Here is an 11,714-nt window from a genome sequence, read left to right as displayed (position 1 = left end):
TCTCTCATTCTCTCTCTCAAATGAATAAATAAAATCTTTAAAAAAAAATAAAATGATTAAACAGCAGAAGATACCACAGGGCACAGGGCAGACTATGAATTTCTAACAAGATATGTTATAAGAGTTTGGTGTCTTGCTAGGTGTTGGTACAGAGTGGGGAAGAAGCGTTAAAGAACTGTTTAATTGCTATTGGCCCCATGCAGATTTCAGCCCAAAGGGATCCTGTGCTACATTAGGATTTATTTATTTATTTATTTAAAGATTTTATTTATTTATTTAACAGAGAGAGAGAGAGAGAGCGAGAGCAGGAACACAAGCAGAGGAGTGGGAGAGGGAGAAGCAGGCTTCCCGCGGAGCAGGGAGCCCGATGTGGGGCTCGATCCCAGGACCCTGGGATCATGACCTGAGCCGAAGACAGATGCCTAACAATTGAGCCACCCAGGCGCCCCTACATTAGGATTTAATCGTTCTTTAGCAGAAAGAGAAACCAAATGATGAAAATGTTCAAAACATTAGTGGATTATTTTAGGAAATGGCATTCTAAAATGGGCACGTGCACTGGCAAATTCCAGGGATGCTTCAAGTTCTTGGATAAAAGACATTCTGCACTTTGCAATAATCATTCCAAATAAAAGTGTTGTTGATTTGAAACAGACTAAGAAACTAACCGCCTTCACACTTTCAGTATCATAATTCCTTAGAAGAGCATCAGGTAAATATATATTTTTTTCCTTTGGTAAATTAGGTACATCTAAGAGAATATTAGAAACTATCATATTCAATTGTAACTTACTATCTACTAGAAGTGATCATTCCTTTTTAAAAAAATAAATTTATTTATTTTAAAGACTTTTTATTTATTTGAGAGAGAGAGAATGAGAGAGAGAGAGAGCATGAGAGGGGGAAAGGTCAGAGGGAGGGAGCCAGATGCGGGACCTGAGCCGGGACCTGAGCCGAAGGCAGTCGCTTAATCAACTGAGCCACCCAGGCACCCCTTAAAAAATATACTTATTTATTTAAGTCATCTCTACACCCAACATGGGGCTCGAACTCACAACCCCCAGATCAAGAGGGGCCTTCTCCACTGACTGAGCCAGCTAGGTGCCCCTGGAAGTGATAATTTTTTTTTTTTTAAGCTTTTATTTATTTATTTGAGAGAAAGAGAGCACACACAAGTGGGGGGGGTGCAGAAGGAGAGGGAGAAGCAGACTTCCCACTGAGAAGGGACCCCAATGCAGGACTGGAGCCCGATGCAAGACTCAATCCCAGGACCCTGGGATTATGACCTGGGCCGAAGGCAGATGCTTAACGACTGAGCCACCCCGGTGCCCAAGGAAGTGATAATTCTTTTTTTTTTTTTTTTTAAGATTTTATTTATTTGACAGAGAGACAGAGCGAGAGAGGGAACACAAGCAGGGGGAGTGGGAGAGGGAGAAGCAGGCTTCCCACGGAGCAGGGAGCCCGATGCGGGGCTTGATCCCAGGACCCTGGGATCATGACCTGAGCTGAAGGCAGATGCTTAACGACTGAGCCACCCAGGTGCCCCTGAGTATGTGACTCTTGGTTGTAAGTTTGAGTCCTACCTTGGGTGTAGAGATTACTTAAAAATATAATGTTAAAAAAAGTGAAAAGAAAAAATGTATCTTTTACTATCACCTTATTAATCAGGCTGTATGCCACAAAGATAAGCAAAACAAAGGTCGAACAAACCTTAAGAAATCATGTCAGTCGAGGGACACCTGGGTGGCTCAGTCGGTTAAGCATCTGCTTTTGGCTCAGGTCATGATCCCATGGTCCTGGGAAGGAGTCCCTCATTGGGCTCCTTGCTCAGAGGGGAGCCTGCTTCTCCCTCTGCTTGCTACTCCCCCTGCTTGTGCTCTCCCTCTCTCTCTTTAGCAAATAAATAAATAAAATCTTAAAAAAAAAAAAAGAAAAGAAATCATGTCAGTAGAGGTACAAAGGAACCCATGATTGGCTTTTTAATATCTAATATTTAAGCAGTGTGAAAAACGTAAGTAAAGGCAAAGCAAACAAACATTGCCATTATTCATGTTTTCATATTTTTCTTTTTTTTAAGATTTTATTTATTTATTCATTTGAGAGGGAGAGCGAGGGAGCACGAGCGGGGGTGGGGGGTGGGGGGGGCAAAGGGAGAGCGAGAATCAGGCTCCCCGCAGAGCAGGAAGCCCGACTGGGGGCTGATCCCAGGACCCCGAGATCATGACCTGAGCCAAAGGCAGACGCTTAACCGACTGAGCCACCCAGGCACCCCATCATCAGGTTTTCATATTTTCACTAGCAAAAAATTTTCATTAGGTTAATGTTTGACTTCATCCTTCCCCCTGGGCTTGAATTAACACATATTTCAAATGCTAACCTTTTACTTATATAATCTAGAGGATGAAACTAATTCCTTTTCTTATTTATATTTGGTTTATAACCTGATGATAGCGATGTATCTAAAAGCAATGTTTTCAGGGTGCCTGGGTGCCTCAGTTGTTGAGCATCTGCTTTCGGCTCAGGTCATGATCCCAGGGTCCTGGGATCAAGCCCCACATGGGGTTCCCTGCTTGGCGGGAAGCCTGCTTCTCCCTCTCCCATTCCCCCTGCTTGTGTTCCCTCTCTCGCTGTCTCTCTCTCTGTCAAATAAATAAATAAAATATTTAAAATAAATAAATAAAATAAAAGCAATATTTTCTAATATTTAGGTGAATAATGTAAGAAAGAGTGTGAAGCCAAAGTCTCTTGTTTACTGCTGCAATATATGTAAAAGGAGTGCCTTACACATATGAAGTGCTCACTAAATTTATAATTATAAAAAAACCCTATACAAGTACTCAAAAACAACACAAATATATCTTTAGCTAACCGGAGTGGTTTAAAACAGAAATAACACTTTCCAGTTATATATATTTATAGTTCATAATTGAAATACTTCCTCCCCACACCCAAAAACAAGATGTTCTTTACTTTTCCTGTAAAGAATTGAGGAAGCAGTAAAGTTACCTTTTACATATAAGAAACGGGTAAATGTTACTAGACTTCTAAATCATTTTAAGTGACTAGCGTTTCAGTCTGACATTAATGGTCTCATAATGTAAAAATAGAACTTTTTTTTTTTTAAGATTTTATTTTTAAGTAATCTCTACACCCAACTGTGGGGCTTGAATTCACAACCCCAAGACCAAGAATCACTGAACCATCCAGGCGCTCCTAGTAATAAGCACCTTTTTAAAAATAGGTGTTCTTTTCTCAACCTGAAGTTTAGTTTATAAACCTTTAATTATTATCTTTGCTGAAAACACCTTTGACAGAGGTGGCATTCATATCTGATTACAAATGTGCCCAAATCTAATGAAATCACTATCATGGCAAAAAGAAAATGCTCTAAGAGTCAGAATATGAGCTTGTCATAGTTAAACTCATTCCCAGTAAAACATTTTTAAAGTGCAGTGACGAAATACTGTTTTAAGGGGGATGATCAGAAATTATCTGTAAGGAGAAAGTTAATAGTACCAGAGTCGGGAGTGAGGTGATTATGGGACTCAACGTCCTGGCAGACCCAGCAAAGGAAAATGGGATATTATGAAGTTCCTCTTGGATAAAAGTTCCTCGGAGGCACATGGGTTTAACTCTTCCAGTCGGAATTTCCAAAGGGCTGCCCTGAAGGGCAGCAAGCGCTAGACTGGATTTACAGTTCTGGTTTTGACTCTAACATTCATAAGGAAATTAATCTTGAGCAAAACCTTGCCTTTCTCAGAGTCTCAGTTTCCCCGTCTGTCACACAGAAGGAAGAGATGGCCCTTAAAGTCGTCACCTTAAGTTACTTAAATTACTTAGCTAATTTTTTAGCACTCTGCGGGTGGCAGCGGCGAGGGAACGCCCCGGCTGGGGAGGGGTTAATTCGTCTGGCCCCGCCCCTCGGGCACCACCCCCGCCCGGGTTGCACCCTTGACCCCGCCCCCAGGCCTGCGTCCACCGGAAGTGCCCGCGCGCGGGCAGCTCACTTCCGCTCGGCCGGTGACAGCCGCGGGGCTCTGAGCGGCCGGCGGCGCGGACGCACCGGGGGAGCGGGAGGACGAGGCCGCGGACATTTTGCTGGCGAGCCGAGCCGCGCCGTGGTGCCGGGAGCCGTTCGGACCTGTGGGTGAGGAAGCGGGGAGTCCGGCGAGGCAGGAGAAGGAGTGGGGCGGGGAGGCGGTGGTCTGAGGTGAGGGGTTTGTGGGGTCAGAGGTCACGGAGAGGACGGGGCGCTAGAGGGGCGAGAGTGGCTTCCCAAGCCACGACGAGGCAGAAGGACTGCGGGTTCATTCATTCGTGACCACCACTGAATCCCGGCCGCCCCAGCCGGCAGCCCCTCCTGGGGTGTGCTCCCGAGAGACTCCTACCTAGACTTAGGCCCCGAGGAGTCCGCCCCTCGCCGGGGGAGAAACTCCTCTCCCGGTCCTGGCTTCCTCCTTCCATCCTGAGGCCTCCCTGTCATTCAGGGCCTTATCTCTTTGCCAAGGTTCAAAAAGAAAAAAATCAAGAACCGGCTCTGCGCGCCTGCCCCGCCGTAGGCTTGGGCTTGGTCTCTCTGTCGGGTTTTCATGGACAGGTTATCTGGGGACACCTGTGATCATGCTAAAAATACTGACGAAATGCTAGCTACTAGTTATTGAGCTCCTACTGTGTGCTAGACACCGCGCTAAGCACTGTAGGTACAATGCCACATGTAAACTTCACAACAACCCTTGTGTGGTAGCTGTTGTTGATACCCTCATTTTATCCACAAGGAAACCAAGGTCAGTCCTTACCATAGGTATAGGCAGAGCCAGGGTTCTTTTTTTTTTTTTTAAAGATTTTATTTATTTATTTGACAGAGAGAGAGACAGCGAGAGCAGGAACACAAGCAGGGGGAGGAGGAGAGGGAGAAGCAGGAACCCACGGAGCAGGGAGCCCGATGCGGGGCTCGATCCCAGGACCCTGGGATCATAACCTGAGCCGAAGGCAGACGCTTAACGACTGAGCCACCCAGGCGCCCGGCAGAGCCAGGGTTCTTACCCAGGCTTTCAGGGACCTGCAAAGTGCAGAGACAGAAGAGGCTGGAGCAAGGTTGGGATGTAGGGGCTGTTTGATACCTTTAGCTGCCGTTGTATTTATTCGAAGCTATGTAAAGATGTAGCCTTATTACGTTGCGTCTGATCTTCATAAGGGGCATTTGATTCACATGTTTAGGATGAAACAATACTGCAGGCTATTGCTATAAGTAATTACATTTCAGGGCAAAAGTGAAAGTTTTTCCTGACTATTGAGAACTGTGACACACAAAACAGGCTATTCATGAAGCTAATTTAAGAATATTCAGACCGTCTCTTAAGAGTGGTTGAGCTGCATTCCTTTTGGAATAAAGAGAGGAAGCACATGACCCCTAGGGGATCTTTTGGCCCTAGGTTCTTGAAGAACGTTCTCAAGGGGAGGGTCTCTGTCTCTCTCAGAAAAGTGCAGGCCCCTTGGCTTCTTGGCTGGGAAGCACACATCTCGCTTGGGAGATGGTGAGGTCATTTGATGGATGGAGGACCAGACTCTGGGAGTCTGAGCCTTACTCCTTTGCAGATATTCACTTGCTCCAATTCTGCCTCAGTTTCCCTGATAGCAGCAGGAGAAAGACCTGCTGCCTTCCTATCCAGTCCTGGGTGTTACAAGCCTTAATGAACCCATGAAGGTTTTCACATGCTTCTGAAGAAAGCTGTGATATAAATATTACTGTATTACCTTTTTTTAAAAAAACATTTATTTTTTTTAAGATTTTATTTATTTGACAGACAGAAACCCAGTGCGAGAGGGAACCCAAGTAGGGGGAGTGGGAGAGGGAGAAGCATGCTTCCCGCAGAGCAGGGAGCCCGATGTGGGGCTCGATCCCAGGACCCCGGGATCATGACCTGAGCCGAAGGCAGACGCTTAACGACTGAGCCACCCAGGTGCCCTGTAGTACCTTTTTTTAAACTCTATGATCTGTTTTTCTAGTTCCATTGAATTCACAGAAACTTAATATTGTCACCTTATCCCCATCCTTCCAAGGGAGGATTTGAGATGAAGTGACTTGTCACAGATGGTGGGAACATGAGCAAAGCTCAGAGCATCTGGCTCCCTGTCCTGAGTTGAGCCCACCAGCCTCCTCCATCCTCTTAAAAACTGTCATAAAGAGTAGCCTCAGTAGTTCTCAAAGAATCAGATCCCTCAGAGGTTGTGGAGAGATTATCTGTTGCGTATGGGTTGAGCAGAGGCTTCATCCTGAGTGGCCTGAAGGGCTCAAAGGTGTAGTGGAAAAAGCACTGCCGGACTCCCCATGAGTCAACCCTGGGTTCCGAACCCAGCTCAGCAGCTTCCTGTTAGTGTGAGCTGGACAACTTACTTAGGCTTGGCCTGCTTTACTTCAGCTCTAAAATAATGCCACCACCTTCTCCTTATCCCCCCCACCCCCAGCACTGGTGTGTGTGGGGATTAGATAAGGAAATTTGTGCAGAGACTGTTACTGCGTTTGGTTGCCTTGACCCTAGGCAGTTGATGCCTACTGGGAGCCTCTGTCTAAGGAAGGCTGTCAACCCTGGTTTGTGGGGTATTACTTCCTTCTGCAAACAGAGACCTTTACGTACACAGGACTGCTCCCACCCTTCTCGTTTCACTTCCTAAACGTGTTTCAGAACAAGTTTAGTCTGTTGATCCTACTGGCTTTGGACTTGGACTTTCATGTTTTGCTGGTCATCCCCTGAAGCTGTTGCATGTCTTAACTGCTCACTTCCCAGAGAACCCCCCCATGCCTGGCACCAAAGCCTGACATGCTGACAGTGAGCAAACATGGCTTGGGTATGGGTTTTGCATTTTGGTGTAATTATGAAAGATTGAGAGGGCATCTGTTACATGTAGATGTTTCTTTTTCTGAACAGGTTTTTTTTTGCCTGAGATAGGCCACTGATACATGATTATAGCCCAGAAATGGTTTTAGTGTTATGTTTTTCTCTTCACACAGAGAGGAACAAATAACACCAGAGAGAAGATATCACTTGAGCACTTGGGGAATCCTTTAAAAAATAATCCTGCTTGAATATCCATCAGTGACTCCTTATTGCCCTCAGACTAAAATTCACATTCCTTATCATGGCCTTCAAGGCCTTTTGGGCTGACTTCTGCCTGGCTCTCCTGCCTTATCTCTCCTACTCCCCACTTCCATCTCTTCCCAAGCTCCAGTCAAACTCAAACTCAGCCACTCTGCAACCCTCAACTCTTTTTACATTCTTTGTCTTTGTTTTGTGCTATTCTCTGCTTGAACACCATTTCCTGTCAACACATGCCTCTTTGCTGGGCCACTACTTGGAGCTTCCCATCTGATCATCTCTCTCACCTTGCAGGCCTGAACCTCCTCAGTGGGTTTGTCATTGTCTGTTCACTTGGCTGGCTTCTAAGTAAACAGCTCTTAATCCTTGGGGAGGACTTGTCTTAACTGTCTGTGTCTCTAGCACTTAGTGAAATGTCTGGCACATAGGTGCTCAGTAAATGTTCAGAGAATGAATGAATGTTGCATTGACTTGTTAAAATTCTTTGATTACTAGGGAAGAGGGAATTCAAAGCACTTTCCTGTCCATCCTCATACCACTCCAGGGGGATAGGGAGAAGTCTGACCGGTGATAGGATTAACTACTCTCTGGTGTTGTTGCTACCACCCCGCTAGCCACCAGAGTGACATTGTCTGGGGAAAGAGCCTTCCAGGCCCAAGATAGTGAAGAGTAGGAGTGTCCCTGTCTTGTTTGAGGAACAGCAGGGAAGCTGAGTGAGCAATGATCAGGGCAGTGGCTTATGAGGTCAGAGGAGAATGGAGGGGGCTTCCAGGTCAAGATGAGAACCCTGGCTTTTACTCTGATTGAGGTGGGAGCTGCTAGAGGGTTTTGAGCAGGAGTTCTGAGATCTGACTTACATTTCAACAGGCACCACCAGAGTGCTTCAGGGCCTCCAGAGACTTGGGGTTGGGGAACAGCGAGGAGGTGCTGGTGGTAACCACTCTCCCTATGTAGTAGTCATAGTGGCCAGCCTATAGCAATAGGCCACTTGGGGCACTGCTGAAGACTTTGTATGTATTGACCTGTTTTATTTTATTTTTTTTAAGATTTTATTTATTTATTTAAGAGAGAGAGGGAGAGAGCACAAGAGGGGGGAAGCAGACTCCCTGTTGAGCAGGGAACCCGACTTGGGGTTCAATCCCGGGATCCCGGGATCATGACCTGAGCGGAAGGCAGATGCTTAACTGACTGAGCCACCCAGCTGCCCCTGTATTGACCTGTTTTAGCCTCACAGATCCCTCAAGTATGTGACATTACAATTCTCATTTTACAGCGGTGGTATGCTTATGCCTGTTAAGTTGTGTAGACCCCTGGAGAGCCCCTGTCACACCTGCTGTGGCCACCTTCCCTTTCCCAACCCCTAGTTCTTGGATTGTCTCCTGTTATTTATTTATTTATTTATTTATTTATTTATTTATTTGAGAGAGAGAGAATGAGAGAGAGCAAGCACAAGAGAGGGGGGAGGGTCAGAGGGAGAAGCAGACTCCCTGCCGAGCAGGGAGCCCGATGTGGGACTCGATCCCGGGACTCCAGGATCATGACCTGAGCCGAAGGCAGTCGCTTAACCAACTGAGCCACCCAGGCGCCCTGTCTCCTGTTATTTAATGTTGCTGAGGAGGGGCTTGGCTTTGGTTTTAGACTGTCAAGCCTCATGCTTTTTGGGTCTTTAGCCTTGGGCTTGAGCTCTTACCTCCATTAAGAGGGTCTCCCCAAAGTTGGGAGACCTCTTCTCGTTAAGGTAAGAGGCTGGTTGAGTCCAGAATGCCCAGAGTCCATCAGCAGCCAGAATTGCCGCCTTAGTGACTGCTCTCCCAGGTTTACCGTCTCCTCTGTGGACTTGAGCTGGAAGATGGTAGGTTTGAAAGTCAGGTCTCAAAGCTTTAAAACCAGTCCTCCATTGTTAATTTTCAGCACTGAAAACATTCGTTAAAGCAGAGCTCTGTGAAGGAATAGACTTGGGTGACACATAGTTTTTGCCACACCTAATTGTTTTTAGGGTCTTAACCATATTGAGAGTGGAATGACAAAATTTCATTAGCCGGTGAGTCTGCTTCTGTGTTCTTCATTCTTTGAATGAAGCTGAGTGGCTGGATGTTGAGACAGTGTCCTGTCACCTTCTCCAGGTGGCCATCTGGTTAAATTTTAACCTCCTTTCCTCCCCTCCTCCACACTCCCTATCCTCCTCCCCTGTTTTCTCTTTCTCCATAGCATTTATCACTATCTCAGATAGTATATATTGTACTTATTTATCTTGCCTGTAGCCCCTGTCTGCCATTGGGATGTATGCACCATGAAGGGAAGGATTTTTGTCTGATTTATTCACTGCTGTATCCCTAGCATGTAGACCTGTTTATGGCACATGGGAGGTGCTCAGCAAACATATGAATAGGAATGGGGGTGGGGGCGAAGGCAGGAAAATATGTACTTAGTATAGGAACAGTATCTTTGTGGGTTTTTTGGTTTTGTTTTTTTGTTTTTGTTTTTGTTTTGTTTTTGTTTTTGTTTTTTTAAAGATTTTATTTATTTATTTGACAGAGAGAGACACAGCGAGAGAGGGAACACGAGCAGGGGGAGTGGGAGAGGGAGAAGCAGGCTTCCTGCGGAGCAGGGAGCCCGATGTGGGGCTCGATCCCAGGACCCTGGGATCATGACCTGAGCCGAAGGCAGACGCTTAACCGGCTGAGCCACCCAGGTGCCCCTTTGTTTTTGTTTTTTTTTAAGATTTTATTTATTTGAGAGAAAGAGTGAGAGAGAGCACGAGCGGGGTGAGGGGCAGAGGGAGAAGCAGACTCCCCAGTGATCAGGGAGCCCGATGCAGGGCTTGATCATGACCTGAGCCAAAGGCAGACGCCCAACCGACTGAGCCACCCACACCCCAGAGACAGTATCTTTGAAGTGATGTCATCTAAGCCGAGATTTGAAGGATAAGTTGGAGCAGCCACTCTAGAAGCTGGAGAGGATCATCCAGGCAGAAGGCTCCTTAAGTGCAAAAGCAATGACGAGCTTGACACAGAAAGCCTGTGGGCCTAGAGGGTTATAGGCGGAGGGAAGGGCCTGTCTGTGTTCACATCGCAGCTGTGTCAGACCCCCTGCCCCCAGCATTTGCATCCCCACCTCTAGCAGCTTTAGTCTCTGAGCTGATGCCTGTGGGAGCAGGGGATGGTGATCTGGCCTCACTGAAGGAGGTGGCCTTGACCTTTCTCCTGTCAGAGTTGTTGCCGCCTGATCTTCTGCCCTTTGCCCTTTCTTCTCTCTTTTCTTTATTTACTTGTCTTCCATTTATTTATTGGCTCTAAAATGGGCTAGGGGGTCTGACATTTTCAACTTCAATTTTATCAAAATAGCTTGACAACCAGAGCAGATGCATGTCTGATGCTGGCAAACCCTGTGAATGGAACATGGGGAAGCTGGTCTCTAGCTGAGGTTGGTTTACAAAACTTGAAATTTCCCCAAGAAGAGAGTTGAGCACTAATCATTCACACATTTATTGAGCACCTACTATTTGTCAGGTAACAGTCTAGGAGCTAGGGATACAATAGTGACTAAAATGGACAAAATCTTTGTCCTCATGGAGCACATTATGGAGGGAGAAAAAACAGACAATATAAATATATTTTATAGTATGTTGGTGATAAGTATCTTGAAGAAATACAAAAGAAGAAAAAGGATAGGGAGTTGGGGGGTGCCTGGGTAGCTCAGTCGGTTAAGCGTCTGCCTTCAGCTCAGGTCATGATCCCAGGGTCCTGGGATCAAGCCCCACGTCAGGCTCTCTGCTCAGCGGGGAGCCTGGTTCTCCTTCTCCCTCTGCCTGCCTCTCTGTCTACTTGTGCTCTCTCTGTCAAATAAATAAATAAAATCTTAAAAAAAAAAAAGGATAGGGAGTTGGGGAAATTGGTTGGGGATGTGCAGAATTTTAAATGAATTGGTCAGAGGAGGTGACATTTGAGTGAAATTTGGAAGAGGTGAGGGACTGAGCCATGGCGCTATCTGGAGAAAGAGCCTCCCTGGCAACATGAACGGCATTTGCAAAGGCCCTGAGGTGGAAATGTGCCTGTTGTGTTCAAGGATCAGCAGAGAGGCCCCATATGGCTGGAACTGAGGGAATGATAGAGAAAACAGTGGGAGAAGAGTTCGAAGAAGTAATGGGTGGTGTGTATGTGTGTGAAAGAGAGACAGAAGGGGTGTGTGTCTCATATGAGCCTATAGTCCATGAGGCCATGTAGAGATTTTGGCTTTTACTCCAAGGTGAGATACGGAACCGTTGGGAGAATTGGACAGAGGAGTACCACTGTCTGACTTCAACTGTAATGGGATTGTTCTGCCTGTTGCTGAAATGTGTTGTCGAGAGCAGTGTGGAAGCAGCTTTGGTAGCAATCCCAATAAAGAAGTGATGGTGGGGGGCACCTGGGTGGCTCAGTCATTAAGCATCTGCCTTTGGCTCAGGTCATGATCCCAGGGTTCTGGGATCGAGCCCCACATCAGGCTCCCTGCTCAGCGGGAAGCCTGCTTCTCCCTCACCCAGTCCCCCTGCTTGTGTTCTCTCTCACGCTGTCTCTCTCTGCCAAATAAATAAATAAAATCTTAAAAAAAAAAAAAAAAGTGATGGTGGCTTGGAGCCTG

General features: G+C 46.4%; 1 protein-coding gene across 1 annotated transcript in view; it reads left to right on the top strand.

Moving 5' to 3' along the window:
* The first annotated feature begins 4,006 nt into the window (after positions 1-4,006).
* Positions 4,007-11,714, top strand: part of AP1B1 (adaptor related protein complex 1 subunit beta 1) — a 55,032-nt gene continuing 47,324 nt past the window's right edge. Inside the window, exon 1 of the mRNA XM_035017309.1 lies at positions 4,007-4,147. The gene's annotated coding sequence lies outside the window, so the exon portion shown is untranslated. The remainder of the gene's footprint in view (positions 4,148-11,714) is intronic.

The sequence above is a fragment of the Mirounga leonina genome, unplaced genomic scaffold, assembly GCF_011800145.1.
Source record: "Mirounga leonina isolate KUSES-001 unplaced genomic scaffold, KU_Mleo_1.0 Mir_171, whole genome shotgun sequence".
Classification (NCBI taxonomy): domain Eukaryota; kingdom Metazoa; phylum Chordata; class Mammalia; order Carnivora; family Phocidae; genus Mirounga; species Mirounga leonina.
This window is presented reverse-complemented; position numbering and strand designations above follow the sequence as displayed.